This window comes from Callospermophilus lateralis, chromosome 15 (assembly GCF_048772815.1).
Source record: "Callospermophilus lateralis isolate mCalLat2 chromosome 15, mCalLat2.hap1, whole genome shotgun sequence".
NCBI classification, from domain to species: Eukaryota; Metazoa; Chordata; class Mammalia; order Rodentia; family Sciuridae; genus Callospermophilus; species Callospermophilus lateralis.
Genome location: NC_135319.1, coordinates 24,663,524 through 24,668,728, shown reverse-complemented (window position 1 = coordinate 24,668,728; position 5,205 = coordinate 24,663,524). Strand labels below are relative to the sequence as shown.

The window sequence follows — 5,205 nt, the reverse complement described above, 5'->3', positions numbered from 1 at the left end:
TATATATATATATATACACACACACACACACACAAACACAAACACATAAAAAACCCTTGACGCTTTGAAATATACAAAATAAAATTTTAGTTAGGTTCCATCTGATTTATTGATTCTTGATTTTATTTCTTGCACTATAGCAGTCTTATTAAGGAAGTTGGGGCCTAATCTCACATGATGAAGATTAGGGCCTACTTTTTCTTCTGTTAGACCCAAGGTCTCTGGTTTAATTCCTAGGTCCTAGTTCCACTCTGGATTGAGTTCTGTGCATGGTGAGAGACTGGGGTTTTAATTTCATTTTGTTGCCTATGGATTTCCAGTTTTCCCAGCACCGTTTGTTGAAGAGGCTATCTTTTCTCCAAAGTACGTTTTGGGCACCTTTGTCTGATAGAAGATAATTGTAATTTAGTGGGTTAGTCTCCGTGTCCTCTATTCTGTACCATTGGTCTACCAGTCTGTTGATATACACAAGGGAATGTTACTCAGCAATAAAAGAGAATACCATCATGGCATTTTCAGGTAAATGGACGGAGATGGAGGAGATGATGCTAAGTGAAGTCATCCCAAACCAAACAAACGAATGCCAAGTGTTTTCTCTGATATAAGGAGTCTGGGTTGGGGAGCATGGGAGGAAGAGATGAACTCTAGATAGGGGAGAGGAGTGGGAAGGGAAGGGAGGGGGCGGGGGTTAGAAATGGTGGTGGAATGTGATGGACATCATTATCCAAACTACACGTATGAAAACATGAGTTTGTGTGAATATACTTTATCTACAACCAGAGATGTGAAAAATCGTGCTCTATATGTATAATACGAGTCGTAATGCATTCCGCTGTCATATATATAAAAAAACTGAATAATTAAGCTAAAATAAAATGGATAGAATAGAGAAAATAGTGGTTACCAGAGCGCGGAAAGGGCGTAGGGCTGAGAACAGGGCAAGAGGATGGTTAATAGTTATGGGGGATGCCCTTGGATAAGAGAAATGACTGACTTTTAGTATTCCACAGCATGGTAGGATAGCTGTGATTGACAACAATATTAAATATTTCAAAACAGCTGATTGGGGGTGTATCTCAGTGGTAGAATAATTGCTGAGTATGTACAAGGCCCTGGGTGCAATCCTCAGTACCGGAAGGGGGAAACCTGATAGGGTTTGGAACGTTCCCAATACAAAGGAGTGATACAGGTGTGAGTGACATATATGCCAATTAACCTGAACTGATCATTACGCCTGGAACACAAGTATTAAGAAGCCACACTGAAAAGAACCCAATAAGTTCAATGAACCCATTCACACTACGGGGCAAATGGCAAAGTACCCCTTAATGTGTTCTGATGAAAGAGAAACTAAACTGGACTTTGGGAGGAGGAAAGACCTGGGTTCTTGTACGGTAATCCTTTCCCCCCCCCCCCTTTGGTACAGGGAATTGAAAACAGGGGCACTCAATCACTAAGTCACATCCCCAGCCATATTTTGTATTTTATATATATATATTTTATCTTGAAACAGGGTCTCACAGGGTTGCTTAGCGCCTCTCTAAGTGGCTGAGGCAGGCTTTGAATTCACGATCCTCCTGTCTCAGCCTCCAGAGCCGCTGGGCTGTCATCCTCTCTTTCATTTTAGTAGTCATTTTACCTACATAGGCCTCAAGCACGTATTAGCAAACTTAGGTCAAATTTGTTTTCTGCTCCCTGTGTTTTACAGTAATGTTGGGGAACTCGTGATTGTAGGGGTACAGAAACACTGAAGACCTTTAGTTATTTTTGTCTTTACGCTTTTTTTCTTTTCCTTTTTCAAGTCTTTGCTACGTATACAGCACAATTCTGAGAAAATATGAAACCCAGGGCACGGTCCTGTCCCCTGGAACTTAACGAATCTGGGTAAAGAAACCATGAAACTACTGGAAGGTAATGCACTGTAAAGGTCCCCCAAAGGCAATACGCTGGAATACAAAGGGAAGATTTGGCTGAAGTTGCAACAGGGGTCCACTGGATGCTTTGACTACATCCCTTGTCGCTTTGAAACTTACATGTCTGTTTCTCTTTTCCCCAACCTTCTCCTCCCTGATCTTCTTTGCCCTAACCTTCTCCTCCTGATTTTCTTTCCCCTACACTTCTCCTCCCTGATCTTCTCATTTTCTTTTCCCTAAACTTCTCCTCCCTGTTCTTTTCCCCCTCCCTGATCTCCTCCTCTGGGCTCTCCTTTTCCCTAATCTTTTCCTTACCTGATCTCTCCTCCCTAATCTCACTTTCTCTGAATCACCTCTATAAAAACCCCCTCCTCCTGCTGATGTGAGAACCATTGTTTCTCCCTTGCTGGTCAAGCAAGAAACCATCCTTTTTCCTTCTCAAGAACGTTTTCTCTTGCTGGATTGGCATCCAGGCAGGGACAGCTTTCTACTTTCCAAGGACAGCGTTCCACAACAAGGACTCACGTACAGGATCGTGGAGCCAGAGAAGGAGAAGACGGGGAGGCTGAACAGCCAGAGGAGACGGGTCCCCGCCTGGCTGATGGGGACGCCCGAGGTAAGGATACCCCGTTCGGATCTTGTGGACAGGCAGCCCGAGCCCAAGCCCAAGAGAGCCCGGTTGAGTGGCATCGTAATGGCTGAAAACTGTGAAATAACCCACGAACAGCTATGTGAGTTGCTCAAGTACGCGGTTCTGGCTGAACCCGTTATTGAGAGACCCAGGTGGTGCCAGCTTCTGCACGGAAAGCAACTGAGCAGAACAGTGGTGGTCATCCTTCAAGGGATGAGTCAACTCCACTTCTACAGGTTCTATTTGGAGTTTGGATTTCTCCGGAAAGCCTTCAGACACAAGTTCCGCTTGCCTCCTCCATCATCTGCTTTTCTCGCTGATGTTGTCGGGCTACCAAATCAAAGGGCTGGACATCTGCCTAAGACCATGGGAGGATCTTTACCGTCTGCCAGTACGAAACCCAAGGTCGACCTGCAGAATGACCCGGTCATTCGAAAGTATGGCTCTCAGAAGGTGGGCTTGCTGCGATGCCTTCTGACAGAGGAGGAAATGAGAACATTTGACTTTCCGTTGCCAGGTTCTCCCGGCTGTGAGAACTTTGTAACTACCAGATGTAACGCGTCTGTGACAGAGAACAGCCCTCTCTTTGGGCTGGACGGAGAAATGTGCATCACGTCCAAGGGGAGAGAACTGACACGCATCTCACTGGTTGCCGAAGGAGGCTCGTGTCTTATGGACGAGTTGGTGAAACCGGATGAGGAGATTGTAGACTACGCCACCTGCTATTCAGGGATCACGGAGGAGATGCTGAAGCCGGTGACGACGAAACTGAAAGACGTTCAGGGGCGGTTAAAAGCACTGCTTCCTCCTGATGCGGTGTTGGTAGGGCACTCCTTAGACGTGGATCTCCGAGCACTGAACATGATCCACCCATATGTTATCGACACCTCGTTGCTTTATGCCAGGGAGCGGGGCAGAAGATTCAAGCTAAAGTTCTTAGCCAAGGCTATTTTGGGAAAGGACATTCAACGTTCGGAAAGGGACGGTCACGATCCCACAGAGGACGCTACCGCGACCCTTGAATTGGCTCAATTCTTCCTCAAGTATGGCCCAAAGAAGACGGCAGAACTCAATCTGGAGGCGCTGTGGAGAGCCCAAGACCCAAGAAATGTCAGAGAAAAGTTCCAAAGTTACAGCTACAGAGGTGCTTTAAGTTGTTTCGATTCGGTGCATCAGAAGCTCCTTTTTGTATCCCGAGAGACAGATGATATTGAGCTCCCTTCCCCTGAAGATTGTGAAAGTGTCAGGTGCCTTTCCAACAGAGAGGTCTTTGAGCAGGCCAGAAGGCAAGTGCGCCTGTACCCCTTCAGCATTATTCGGTTCTCTTTGGAGCCTTTTTCACCTCTCGTCACTGAGGAAGTGGACAAAAGGATGCGGATCAAGTGGACAGAGATGTCAACTATCTATGCTGGGCCACTGAGCAAAGATTGCAACCTGAGTGCTCTGAAGAGGCTGTTTAGGAGCTTCGGCCCAGTTCGCGCAATGACTGCTGTCCTGGAAACGCATCAGCCTCATCTCTCTGTAGAGTATGAAGTCCTGGAAGCTGCCCAGCTGGCCATCGAGAGCTTGAATGGCGTTCTGGTGGAAGGTGTATACATAAAGGTACAGAGACCTGTGACAGAGCTCACTCTCGACTGCGACACACTCGTTAGGGAGCTGGAACTAGATTCTGAGAACCGAGCCACTATTTACCTGTCCGGAGTTAGTAAAGATTTCTTAGGACATACTCAGGAACTGCCGAACCTCTTTGGTGGCCTGGAAGCTGTGATCGTGCCTCCAGATGCTCAAAGCGGAAGACAGGAAAAATACTGTTTCCTGAAGTTCAAAACTTCTGGCAACGCCCAGAGGGCCCTCCATGTCCTCACAGGCAAGGACTGGAAGCTGAAAGGCAGGCAGGCCCTAACCCCCAGGCACCTGCACGCGTGGCTTAGGGGCTCACCACCTGAATCAAGAAGGCCCGCAGGTCTCAGAGCGAGACCTCCTCCCTCGGAGCGGGAGACCTTGCAGAACTCGAAGGCGGAAAACGCAAAGAGGGCAGCCTGGCGTTGGAGCCGCAAGATTGGAAGGCTCTACCGAAGCCTGAGCCCGGGCACCCTTTGCGTCATCCTCCTGCCAGGAACCACGAGCCCTCATGGATCTCTCTCTGGCCTGGGACTCATGGGAATAAAAGATGAAGAAGAGGAAAGCACCGGCCCAAGCATGGGTTTGTGAGTCTCATCCTTCCTGGGCGATGGTGGAGAAGACGGGTCAGGCTGCAGCTTCTCCAAGAGACTGCTGGGCCTCTTGGTTCAGTGGACGGCTTTGTGTGGGAAGTTGGTGTGCCGGCTAACGGGTCTAATCCATTGACATGGCATGCACAGGTTTTCGATAAATGCCTAAAATTCAAGCCTTCCTCATCTTAAGACAGGGTGGGTGGGGGGAAGTGGGAGACTAAATCAAAAAAAGACGCCACACTGTGCCCCATGAGTCTGTACAATTACTATGTGCCAATTGAAAAAAAAAAAAATTTATATAATTTTATATATGATTAAAAATAAAGTAAAATGGAAACAAAATAAATACAACTTATAATTAAACCAAAATAAATGTAAACGTGTTTGATATCTCGAGACGTTTAAAATTCTACTCATGCTATGTGACATTTTAAAAGTGTGATGGGAT

General features: G+C 46.9%; 1 pseudogene; it reads left to right on the top strand.

The window, feature by feature from the left end:
* The first annotated feature begins 1,895 nt into the window (after positions 1-1,895).
* Positions 1,896-4,755, top strand: LOC143381555 (RNA exonuclease 5 pseudogene; annotated as a pseudogene).
* The last annotated feature ends 450 nt before the right edge of the window (positions 4,756-5,205 follow it).